The sequence below is a fragment of the Monodon monoceros genome, unplaced genomic scaffold, assembly GCF_005190385.1.
Source record: "Monodon monoceros isolate NGI ecotype Baffin Bay Population unplaced genomic scaffold, NGI_Narwhal_1 Super_Scaffold_20, whole genome shotgun sequence".
Taxonomy (NCBI): domain Eukaryota; kingdom Metazoa; phylum Chordata; class Mammalia; order Artiodactyla; family Monodontidae; genus Monodon; species Monodon monoceros.
Genome location: NW_021703777.1, coordinates 121,284,212 through 121,297,758, shown reverse-complemented (window position 1 = coordinate 121,297,758; position 13,547 = coordinate 121,284,212). Strand labels below are relative to the sequence as shown.

The 13,547-nt window shown below is 34.4% G+C and overlaps 1 pseudogene; it reads right to left on the bottom strand.

Annotated features, from left to right (window-relative positions):
• Window positions 1–2,140: 2,140 nt before the first annotated feature.
• On the bottom strand, window positions 2,141–2,910 carry LOC114903169 (annotated as a pseudogene).
• Between the last annotated feature and the right edge of the window lie 10,637 nt (window positions 2,911–13,547).

Sequence of the window (13,547 nt, the reverse complement as noted above, 5' to 3'; positions counted from 1 at the left end):
TTCTCGCAGCATATACAAAAAATAAACTCAAAATGGATTAAAAACTTAAATGTAAGATCTGAAACCATAAAACTCCTAGAAGAAAACCTAGGTAGTACAATCTTTGACATTGGTCTTAGCAATACTCTTTCAGATCTGTCACCTCAGGTAAAGGAAGCAAAAGCAAAAATAAACAAATGGGACTACATCAAACAAAAAACTTCTGCACAGCAAAGGGAACTACTGACCAAACAAAAAGGTGGATAAGTGAATGGAAGAAAATACTTACAAAGGTTATATGTATTTATAAAGGGTTAATATACAAAGAACTCATATGACTCAACATCAAAAAAATATGCAACCTGCTCAAAAAATGGGCAGAGGACTTAAACAGACATTTTTCAAAGATGACATACAGATGGCCAAGAGACACATAAAAAATGCTCAACATCACTAATCATCAGAGAAATGTAAATGAAAACCACAATGAGACACCACCTCACACATGTCAGAATGACCATCATCAAAAAGGCAACAAATAACAAGTGCTGGTGAGCATGTGGAGAAATGGAACCCTTGTGCACTGCAGGCAGGAAGGTAAATTGGTATAGCCACAATGGAAAACATTATGAAGGTTTCTCAAAAAATTAAAAATAGAACCCACCATATGATATAACAATTTCACTTCTGGGTATTTACCAGAAGAAAACAAAAACACTAATTTGAAAAGATACACGCACCCCAATGTTTATTGTAGCATTATTTACAACAGCCAAGATATGGAAGCAACCTCAGTGAATAAAGAAAAGTATATATTATATTACATATATATCTTAATTGCTCAGCCTTTAAAAAAGTGAAATCATGCCATTTTTTTTTTGTCCACTGAAGCTTGAAATTTATTATCTTGCTTCCCTCAGCACACAAGTTAAGACAAATTTCCTTTGTTCCATGATGGAAATTAACAGTGTGCTCCTCTTGACTTTGACCCTTCCTTCTGCCTCTTCCTTTCCTTTTCCATAGTTTTTCAAGTGAAGCACTTTGAAATATACATTTACTGGCTATGTGAACATTTTGTGGTTAATCATTAAAGGGATCCTAGACCAATGGAGAAACCCAAACATTTCTATTTTATTCATCCATGGCATGTACTGATCCAGCAACAATTAACTGTAACTTCCTGGAAATATACAGATACTGGATGCTCTTGCAGAGTATTTAAAAACAGAAGCTATGGATTCAGGCTCACTTGGGTTAGAATCCTGGCTTTGCCATTTCCTAGCTTCAGGCTTCAGCATTAAGCCCTTGGGCAAGGTACTTAACCACAGTGAGCCTCAGTTTCCCCACCTAAGATATGGGGATGATAGTACTGCCTGTAAGAATTATAAGGATTGTCTGCAGGGTTAAAGGACAGACAGTATGTGTAAAGGCTGGCAATTAGCAAGTACTTGATATGTATTAGCTGCTATTCTATCATCCCATTGGCCAAAATACTGCATATTACCACCGTTACTTAGGCATTTTCTAACAATGTAAGGACACCCACGACTTGTACATTTATTTTAATTCTTCTATTTAATTCTCCCATGAATTATATAAGCTCGGCTATATAATAACTTTTATTATATATTCTAAAGAAGTAGTAAAGCACAATGTTCACTTACACAATTAACATGCAGTCAGCACTGGGTAACTCAGAGACACAAATGTCAACAATTTTTGTTCAGAACTCATCTGCATGATACATAAAGTCTGCACTGCTGCTGTGACTCTGCAGACAAGCTTTCAAAGCTGGCCTCCCCACCAGTGGCGTCATAAGAGAAGCTTAAATAAAACAACAGATTTCTGTGCCCATACCCCCCAAGTTCTGATTCAGAAAGTCTGAGATAGGGCCTATGAATCTCATTACCGTGCCGAACATGAGACACCAGACCACTAGGGAGCTGCTGGATCTCTATTTTTGAAAGGCTCCCCGGGTGATTCTACATATGTAGAATCAGGCTCTAAAATGCTGATGCAGAGCACGATCATTTTTTGATTGGATCTGGGCGACTGAGAATAGTGAAACCACAGTTAAAGCACATGTTTTTTTTTAGACCCTGAAATTACCGTTAGGTGATAGGTGTTGAGCCTGACACTGGAAAGCATTTCTCCATTGTGGTCACGGCTTGAGAGAGCCATCAGCTTTCCCCAGTTCGTGGATGGCCTTGTTATCCAGCAGTTCCTTCTTGTCACTTGGTCTCACTGCGTTGTTCAGCATTGCTCTAACCACAGTCATCACTGGCACAGAATGGCCGCTGGATCAAGGTTCTGTTAAGGAGCCGTAGAACCTCCTAACCAACCATTCACCTGGGCAAGATTCTTGCCTATCACATAATAGAACTCCGGGCCAAAATATGGAGTAACGATCAAATTTTAACTCTTCAACCCTAGCTTCCATTTCTCCCTTGACTTGCAGATATAAACAGTTGCTTGACTTGTCAGCTCCCTTAGAGGACAGCAAGTTGAAATGTTTGCACCCTCCAGCTTTTGCCAGCTCTGCAGCCTTCAGGACGTAATCTCGATCAACACGAACAAATGCCTCCGCCCCAGCTTTTTGTCTGGTGGTACCCAGGCAATAGAATACAACATCATGACCTTGAAAGGCAGAAGCGTAGTCATCCAATTTCTCAAAGTCCACCACTTCTTGATTTACGTTTTTAGAAACTTCCTCGTTGAAGGTAAGCTTCCTCCGGCCGGTCAGCGTGACTTTGGAAAACAGGCTCTGCTCCAGGGTTTCTTTCAAGAGTACTCTGTCGGTTTCCCCGCTGGCACCCAAAATAAAGACGGATTTATTCTGCATCCTGAAGTCTTCCGAAGCCTCGGCAGCGCTTCTGTCTCAGCCATGCTAGAGCCGGCCCCCGGCCCCGGGTCCTCAGGATGCAGCAGAAGCAGCGCGCCACGGCCACCAGCTCGACACCGGCGCCGCCACCGCCACCGCCACCGCCCGCGCTCAGGGCTGTGGGCCGGGACATTTGGCCATCCCTCCAGCCCAGCGCTTTCCTCCCCTCGCCGGCCTCTGTGAGGACCCTCCCCTGTCCGCGCCTACCTGACTGTGTCAATCTTGGCATTTTTGACAACACAGATGGATCTAGAGGCTATCATGCTAAGTGAAATAAATCAGAGAGACGAACACAAATATCGCACGACCTCACTTACAGGTGAAAGCTAAAAACAGGTGTTTGCCAGATTGGAGGAGGGTAGAGGAGTTGTGCAAAATAGGTAGCGGGGATTAAGAGGTACAGACTTCCAGGTATAAAATAAATAAACCATGGGGATGTAATATAAAGCAAGGAATATGGTTAATAATAATAATATTAACCATGTTCCTTGTGAGGGGACCGATGGTCACCAGATTTATCATGGTGATCATTTTGTAATCTATGTAAATGTAAAACCACTATGTAGTATACCTGAAACTAACATAAGATTGTACACCCACTATATTTTAATTAAAAAAAAAAAAACGTTTTTTGGGTAGGTCAACAATAATGTCCAGAGCTTGATTAAACCAGGTCACAAGCTCTACAGATTAGGTGTTATCTCAAACTTGTATGGATTAATTATTTTCTTTTAAGGATCTTACACCAGGATCTGCCATAGTAGATCAAGCATTTTTAATTAACAGAAATTAAAGCAGTATCCAGTACCTACCTATGGTTTTGGAAAATTTTTTTGCTGTTTGGTTGAACTACGATTGTTCAGACTATTTGATGGAACATATTCAAACTGGTTCTTGAGTAATTAAGCTCATCTGGAGTCTTTCTATAATACTTTGGATTAATATGATTTTTGTACAAAAATTAATTCCATATTGAGAGAAGTAGAGTGTGGCACTGGGATGTTTAGTTGTTTTGTTTTTTCTTGCACATGATGAGAGAAGGCAGAATCACTGGCTGATGGAATCTAATAATCATTTACCTAAAGCTGACTTGAACCAGATTTAGCTGTTCTTACTGTACTCATCAAGATATAAAGCTTTGGGGCTTTGGCTACAGATCACTTCTTTAATAAATGGTTGTAATTTCAAAGACTTTTGCAGTACGCGGGCCTCTCACTGTTGTGGCCTCTCCCGTTGCGGAGCACAGGCTCCGGACGCACAGGCTCAGCGGCCATGGCTCACGGGCCCAGCCGCTCCGCGGCATGTGGGATCTTCCCGGACCAGGGCACGAACCCGTGTCCCCTGCATCGCCAGGCGGACTCTCAACCACTGCACCACCAGCGAAGCCCTCAATGACCTTTTCTTAAACCTCCTTATCTACTTACATGCAAAATTGCAAGAAAAATTGAGATTTTTCCAATCCATGTCTTAAAACTAGAATTACTCCCACTGTGACACGAATCAGAGTGTAGTTATGATCATTTAAAATACCAAGTTGAACAATTATTTTTACAATCCCACAATTCTGATTCCTTTCCACCCTAGACTTCTCAACATTAGTCAGGAAAATGAGAAGAAAAAGAACTGACAACATAATTTTTTCTCTTTTCTGTTTAACAAATGAAAGTAAAAAAGAAATGTAATCGAACAAATGGAATACATGCCTACTATCTTAGATACCTTTAGAAAGTTTATTCATTCATTGTTTCATCACTCATTCAAATATTTATAGAGTGCTTAATATGAACTGGCAATATCGTAGGCACTGGGGATGTTACATATACAAGAAAAATCTCTGCCATTGTAAAATGTATATAATAGTGAGTGGAGATAGAAAATAACTTGTAAGCAAAAAATATTTCAGATAAGGATAATTAACATGGACAAAATGAAACAAAGTAATTCATGAAAATGCATGTTGTGTGATGAGGTGTGAGAGGGGCGTGAAGAACATCTTTAATTAGAACTGTCAGCAAAAGCCAAGCTGAGGTTATGGTATTTTAATTAATATAGAACCAATCACAAAATCAATACTATAATAATATGTCACTGAAAAATTTTATTTAAAATCAAGTCAAATGTTTCAATGATTTTACGAAGTACATTAAAAAGCAAGTATCAAAAATGAGAGAAAACCTTTAAATTCATCTTTATGTATGGAGAGTAGTATCAACATCATTAAATATATTAAGTGGATAACTATTATAATTTAATAGTATAATGATATAAAAGATGATGTGTTCTCCTTTTTCTTTGATTTACTTATCACACATGATGTCAAAATCATAAAATGACAAAGGCACAAGGAGAACTGTAAGCTTATGTATTAAAGATGGTTGATGTATCCAAAATGTTTGCAAAATATGACTTTAGGATGAGGGATGGAATATGTAGAAATATGAATCTTTTTATTTCATAAAACTGCTAAATATTCTTTTATTTTTTTAATTTTTAATTTTTGAATTTTTGAATTTCATTTTATTTATTTTTTTATATATCAGATTCTTATTAGTGGTGTGATGAATTGGGAGATTGGAATTGCCATATATACACTAATATGTATAAAATGGATAACTACATATTCTTTTAGATCATTGATATTTGACTTTTCACAAGAATATACTGACTACTGAGTTATTAAATTTTCACTGTATACTTCTCTGAGGTTGACTCAATTAGACATCTGTCTAGCTATTATTTGTAGGTTTGTAATTCTTACCAGAGAAATCACCCATTTTGTTTATTTTTTAAAATGAAAGGCATGGTAAAATGAAAGGTAATTTTCTTAACTTTAGGTGTACTTTCTGTCTCAAGTATTGCTCATTTCTATTTCATTCTCTACGCAGTCTCCTTATTGATCTATCAAAAATACAAACATATCGTTGAAAAGTGTGAGCATATAAATTCCATGCTTAAAATGCTTCAAAGACTCATTATCTGGTCAATGCTTTTCAACATGTTTCACTGATATGTTCTAAATTGTATTGGACATTGAACATATATATCAGGGTGTGGGGATATTTTTACTGAGGTATATTTTATATTCAGTAAAGTGAACAAAATTTAAGTGTATAATTCAACACATTTTAAAAAATTCTTTCACATGATAACTCAGACTCCTATCAAAATACAGAATATTTTCATCATTTGAGAAAAAGCCCTTCTGCTTCTTCCCAAACTCCACACCTCTCCCCACTCTACCTGTCAAGAAGCAACCATTGTTGTGTTTCCTCAAAAGTTTCTTTGACTATAACAGAAGTTCTAATCTAACTACAGAGTGTGGGGCTTCTTTTGATCAGCTAAATAGAAAAATGTTTCTTACGTTTATCAATTTTTGTACATATTAGTAGTTTATTCCTTTGTTGTCTTCATTTGCTGAGAGTTATTCCACTACCTGGATATACAACATTTTTCCTAGCCATCCTCCAGTTGATGAACATTTGGATGTTTCCTGTTTTGAGCAACTATGAATATCCCTGTTATGTTATGGACATCCTTGTTTACCTTTTTGTGTACATATGTTTTCAATTCTCTTGTTTAAATAACTAAGTATAGAATAGCTAGGTCATGTTAAAAAAAAAACTTTATGTTTACCTTTAAGAGAAACTGAGAAGCTAATTTCCAAGATGACTTTAATCATTTTATTCTCCCATCACTAATGTCTACATCTATGCCAACATTGAAGGTTGATGGCCTTTCTGAAATCTAGTAAATATGTAGTAATATCTCACTGAGGTCTTATTTTGCATTTCTCTGATGACTAATAATGGTCACTTGTTCATATGCTTATTGGGCATTTATCTTATTTTGTGAAATTTTTTGTATCTTTTGACTAATTTTTAATTTGGTTGTGTTTTTATTATTGAATTGTAGCAGTTATATATTCTGGATACAGATTCCTTGTCAAATGAACTGTAGATATTTTCTCCCAGTCTGTAGTTTGTTTCTTCAATCCTCTATGAAAAAAAAAAAAATTGCCTACTTAAGGCTAAGAAGATATTTTCTTGCTTTCTTGTAGAACAAGAGAACAAACTGTTCCAGCATCATATATTTTGAAAAGACTTTAATGTCTTTATTGAGTCATTCTGGTGCCAAGTTTTAAAACAAATTGACCATGTAAATGTGAACCAACTTCTGGACTCCATTCTGTTCCACTAATCTAGTTGTCTATCTTTATGTTAATACCATACTAACTAGCTTGGTAAATGTAGATGTGTGCAAATTTTTATTTCAGATAATGTATCTCCTCCAGCATTGTTTTTCTTTTTCAACTTTTGTCTATTCTAAGTACTTTGAGGTTCTTACATACATTTTGTAATTAGTTGGACAATTTCTACAAACAACATGCTGAAATATTTATTAGTATTGCATCAAATCTATAGATCAACTGGATGAATTGGCAGCAAAACAATACTGAGTGCTCCATTCTATTACTGGGTATAAATCCCTGTTTGTTTAAGTTTCTTTAGGTTTCCCTGAATGTGGTTTTGTTTAGCTACATGCTACAATTTATAATATAATGTATCTTTAATATCATTCAGAACTTTTTTTTACTTTCAAATTTTTCTTTTGTTCTATTGGTTATGTGCAAATAGGATGCTTAGGTGGCAAATGTATGGGCATTTTCCAGGTACCTCTTTGCTATTAATTTATAATTTGTATTTTTCTTTGTATAATTCCTAAACATTATTAAATTTATATGTAACTATATCCTATTAAAAAAATAATGCTGTGCCTGATATTGCAACTGCAATTCCAATTCAGTCTCTCACACACACACATACACACACATAAATTAACCCACTATTCTATCACTTTGCTAAATTCTTTTACTAGCAGTGGTAGGTTTTTTTTCTTGTTGCATTGTTTTCTTTTTTGTTCCTTAGGATGTTCTACATACAAGATTATGTCCTCTGTGAATATAGGTAACTGTTTGTTCCTATTGAATTGTTATTACTTTTTTTTTTCTTTCTCTTGACGTATTATACTGGATAGGACCTCCAGTTTGAATGGAAATGATAAACAGACATATATGTCTTTTTTGCAATCTTAAAGGGAAAGTTTTCAGTTCTTTAACATATGTTGTGATGCTAGCTATAGTTTTATTTTGTTTTGTTTTTTGTAGATGCACTTTATCAAACTGAGAATTTCTTTTATTCTGTTGCTAGAATGCTGGTCATTTTTATTATGAGTGTGTTAGATTTCTCTGACACGTTATAAATTTATTGATAGAATGTTCTTGTTTCTCCTTTAATGAATATGATGAATTATATTGTTTGATTTTTGAATTTAAAAAGTGTGGCTCTGAGTTTTGCTAATATTTGTTTAGGACTTATAGCTTATAGCACCTAAATCAGAGGTTAGTCTGATAAATAAAATATTATTGGAACTTAGCCATGTCAATTCATTTACATATACTCTATGACTTTTTACACTGCTATGGGAGAGTTGAGCTGTTTCAACAGAAATAATATGACCCTCAAAGTATAAAACATTTACTCCCTGAGCTTTTAAAGAAAATGTTTGCTAACCCCAGGCCAATATCAGTGAATGATATTAGTGTGTATTTTTTTTCTTTTTTTGGTAATGTCTTTGGAATTACTGGCCATATAAAGTAAGATGAGAAGTGTTTATTGCTCCTTTATCAAAGAGCTTTTGTAAAATTTTTTTTCTTGTAATTTTTTGGCATAGTATTTTGATAAGCCTTTTGGCCTGGAGTTTTGTTAGTTGGAAAGCTTGTAATTAAAATGCAATTACTTTAATATATAAGATTATTATTTTTTAAATTTAACCTATGAAAATTTTAGTAATTTCTTTTCAAAGAATTTGTCCAAATCTTCTAGGTGAATTAATAATTTTATCATAATATTCTTTTATTATCCTTCTGAAGAATCTATAGTGATTTTTAAATTTAATTCCTAAATTATTCGTGTCTTCCATATTTTTCTGGATTAGTCTAGTTAGTGATTCACCAATCTTATTAATTTTTTTAAAGAATCAAGTTTTGTTTTTGTTAATTATTTCTGTTTTCTCCATTTGCTGTTTAATTGACTTAATTCTGTTTACCACTTCTTTTCTTTGCTTACTTTGAATTTAATTTGCTGTTCTTTTTCTAGCTTCTCAGGGTAGACATTTACGTCACCGGATTTAAAATTTTCTTCTTTTCTATAAGCATTTATGTTAGCTTCTAAGCCCTAATTTAGCTACATCTCACACATTTTGATATGTTATTATCATTTATTTTAAAATATTTTCTAATTTCCCTTATACGATTTCTTCCTTAATTGATAGATTATTTAAAATTATGCTGCTTAATTTCCAAATAGTTGACGGTTTTATAGATTTTTGGTTACTGATTTCCAATATAATACGACTGTTTTGAAAACGCATTCTTAAAACTTGTATATTTATTGAGAATTATTTTATGGTCTGGCACATGGCCTATTCTAGTCAGCCATCTATGTGTAGTTGAAAAAAAATGTAGTCTATTGTGTGATTGGATGCAATTTTCTATAAATGTCAGTTAATTCTACTTGGTTAATAGTGTTTCTCAAGTCTTTTACACCCTTACTGATTTGCTATATACTTACTCCATAAATGACTGAGGGGGGATGTTGACATTTCCAACTATAATCTCAGTTTGCTTCTTTATCACTTCAGTCCTCATATTTTGACAATATTTGAAGCTATATACACGTATTTTTGGAATTGTTATCCCTTCATGATTAATTGAACTTTTATCAGTGTGAAATGTCTGTTTTACTTCTGGTAGTCTTTCTTGTTCTAGAATTAATTTTATTATTAATACAGCCTCTCCATTTTTCATGATTTGTGTTTGTTTGGTATACCATTTTTCATTCTCCTTTGAGTCCATATGTGTCTTTACAATCAGTTTGTCTTAAATATCATCATAAATACTGGACACAGTGCAGGTTTTGCTGGCACAAAATTCTCATAGCTTTTCTTTGGTTAGAAATGTCTTTATTTCCTCTGCATTTTCCTAGCATATTTTTTGCTGGATATGTAATTATAGGTTAAAGATTTTTAAATATAAACTTTTTATTAAAAACATATCCTTTATGTTGTGCCTCTAAATGTAGTATGTCTTTTTTTCCCCTTAGTTCTTTTAAAGTTTTCCTCTTTATTACTGGTTTGGGCAATTTTTTAATAATGTACCTTAATGTTCATCTTGTTATGTATATTTTGCTTAATGTTGATAGAGCTTCTTAAAACTGTTGATTTATATTTATATTAAAATTTGAAATATCTGGCCATTACTGTTTTTTTGCTTGAAATTTTCTCTTTTCTTACTGTATGTCAATTACATGCATATGAGACTACTTGATGTTTTCCCAGAGTGCCCTGAAACTGTTCTCTTCCTTTTTTTTAACTTTATATTTCAGTTTGAAGCAGTTTGAAGCATTCAGTTTTTCCCCTTATTCATGTTCAAATATTTTATTTATTAGATTCTTTTGCTTATGAGCCCATCTTTGAAAATTTCACTTTGGGTATCTAATTTTGCTGTTTTAAATGCGCATTTGATTTATTTTTACAGTGTTTATTCCTCTAAGGAGATTTTACAGTTGTTCTTTCATTATCTTTATGTTTTTTTCTTAAATAGTTGAACAAATTTGAATAGATCTTTTAAAATTATTGCCTGCTAATTCCATTACCTCTGACAGTTCTGTGTCTATTTTAATGGACTTACTTTTCTTATTATGGGACACATTTTTCTACTACTTCACATATCTAGTAGTATTTTATTGGATTTTGGACATAATGAGTGCTATGTTAGTGTATGTATAATTTTTTTTCTCCCTTTTGAGAGTTTTGAGGTTTTTCATGGCAGTCAATTAGTTTATTTGCACATTAGCTTGATCCATTCAATGGTTGCTTTTAAGTGTAATTAGGGTAAAAATAAAGGAGCCTTTATTCAAGAGTTAGAGTAGTTCTATTCCAATGTCACAACTTCTGAATTCTATTCAATGTCCAGCTATTCAGTGAGGACTCTTCATTCTTGCTTTTTGGAATATGAACATTTTTCAGTTGTGTCTGTTCATAATACATATAGTATATATTAATATATAAATATATATAAATATACATATAAGTATATAAATATAAATATAAATATATATATATATATAGTTTTTATTCCCCAGCTCACAGCTCCTGATAACCATTCTTTCCCTAACTTTATGGACTCTTTTGCACAGCATCTGCAGCTTAGTATTTGCCAATAATTCAAGGAAAGACTTTTAGGACTTTCTTTTTCTGTATAGGTCCCTATTTTTCTACCATGCAAATTTCTGTCACCCCAGCAGCCTTGAACTCAGTTTTCTCAACTCAGTGAGACTGCTATGATTTAGTCTTCCTTTCACTGTGCCACAGTCCAGACAGTGTTGGTTGAAAGTCAGGATAAACATGAACCAAATTTCTTATTTCCCTTATACTTCGAATCATAGTCCTTCACTATCTAACATTTAATGTATGAAAATAATTATTTAGTATATTTTGTCCAGATTTATAGTTGGTTATCATGGGGAATCTAGTCCTATACTAGTTACTTCATCATTGATAGAAATAATATACTCTCTGGGAGGTTTTTTAAGTTATCCAACAGTGTGTTTTATAAATGTCAAATTTCTTTGACATCTCCTTATTATTATTATTTTTAATTATAGCAAACATGCATTATGAAATACCATAAGTTTTTATTTAAAAAGCAATATTTTATGTTTCTCTTTTTTTGCTGTACACGGGCCTCTCACTGTTGCGGCCTCTCCCGTTGCGGAGCACAGGCTCCGGATGCGCAGGCTCCGGACGCGCAGGCTCAGCGGCCATGGCTCATGGGCCCAGCCGCTCCGCAGCATGCGGGATCTTCCTGGACCGGGGCACGAACCGCTGTCCGTTGCATTGGCAGGCGGACTCTCAACCACTGCGCCACCAGGGAAGCCCTTTATGTTTCTTTTGACAACTCAATATAGCCTGTCAAATTTCTTATAAATTAGAAGTTGTAAGAAGGTCATTTATGCCTAGTTTATATTTCTTTGGTAAGCACTAAAATTCTAACTCCTGCTCTTAGCCTCAATGTTAATCCCCCAAACCAAGTCTTACATTCCAATGACACTGAATAGCGTATAATTAAGCCCATGCAAAGTATTATTTCCTTTTATGTGTCTTTCTCACTCTGTTCCCATTGTCTGAATCAAGATCCACTTTCTTCATTCCCAGATAACTCTGTGGATATTTCAATAATTGTATTTTGCTATGTTGTATTACAATTCCTTGGCATAAATTAGTTTTGTATTTATATTTGTTTGTATTTTACTTTATTCAATATTTATGTTTGTATTATATTTTTTGCACATCCATCACCTAGTACAGTGCCTGGATAACATAGATCCTAAAAAGTTATTTGTTGACTATGTTTTTATGTATGGAAAAAATAGTGTCTGCCAGATGTGAGTGTACATCAATTTATTGTGGAAAATCCTTTGTGGGAAGCTAAATTGTGAATAGAAGTTAATTTCATAAGCAAAGAAAACAGAAAAATATAAGTTGTTTGGATAATATGGCATTGATCTGTAATTACTAGAATTATCTAATTTTATTGAAGAAATACATATTTCAATTCAATCAGACTTAGAGAATCATCTGGTTAGGGTATGTATTCCTAGAAATAGTGCTAGAAAACCAAGATCTATCATATGGACTTATTTTCACTCATTGAATATGAAAATTATTTTAGCAATCACTTCGTCTATACTCCCCATTTTACAGTATGAAGAAACTGATATCTGTGTAATCCCCTAGGTTGCCCAGTTTTTGTTTTATTTTGTTTTACAAATTCTATACCCTCTAGTGGAAAAAATATGTAAATGAAGAAGCCAGTTCATATGTGACATATGTTTATGACTTTACTATTCTATCAAGTGTACTTCCAGTAGACATTGGTGAAAAATTTTACAAACTTAGCTTCTAGATTGCATTAAAGAGGCAAATAATAGAGTTGAGCTTTCCAAGCACACCTTGAAAAGAGATATTACAAGCAAAGAAAGGGTGAAATTCTTTAGGAGTAAACCAGGGAGGTAGAGGTAGTAAGAATGAAATCCTTACAGTGGAGAAAAAAATAGGTGTATCAAAAATTGATACTTCGGTAATTATAAGATATGTATACCACATCAATTTTAAAAGTAACTTCAAGATCTCACTGAAAACTAACTGGAGACTGGCAGAAAAACACTTGTACAACCAAGGCTGTAAGAAAGATCTACACAGAATTGGGTAAGAAGGGAAGTGAAGCAACCAGGTCTGGATCTGTGTCCCTGGTAGGAGACAAAGAAGACGAGGGAGATTACACAGGTGGAGATATTCCCTGAGTAGTGAGTGGCTTGAGCCACACATTGGGCGCCCCAGGCCTGCCATCTGAAACCAGGAAGATGAGTCCCCTTAGCTGGCTTGAAAACCAGTGGGACTGACAGGAGAGCTGTGAGAAACCTAGACTCCACTCATGAAAAGTGTACACACACTGCTTACTCCTGAAACATGGCAGAAGAAGCAGATTAAAACTGCAAGTGACACTGGCAGATTTTCTGCAACCAAAACAGTGTGGAGCCCCACCCAAGCTGAGCACCTGCTTTGTCCC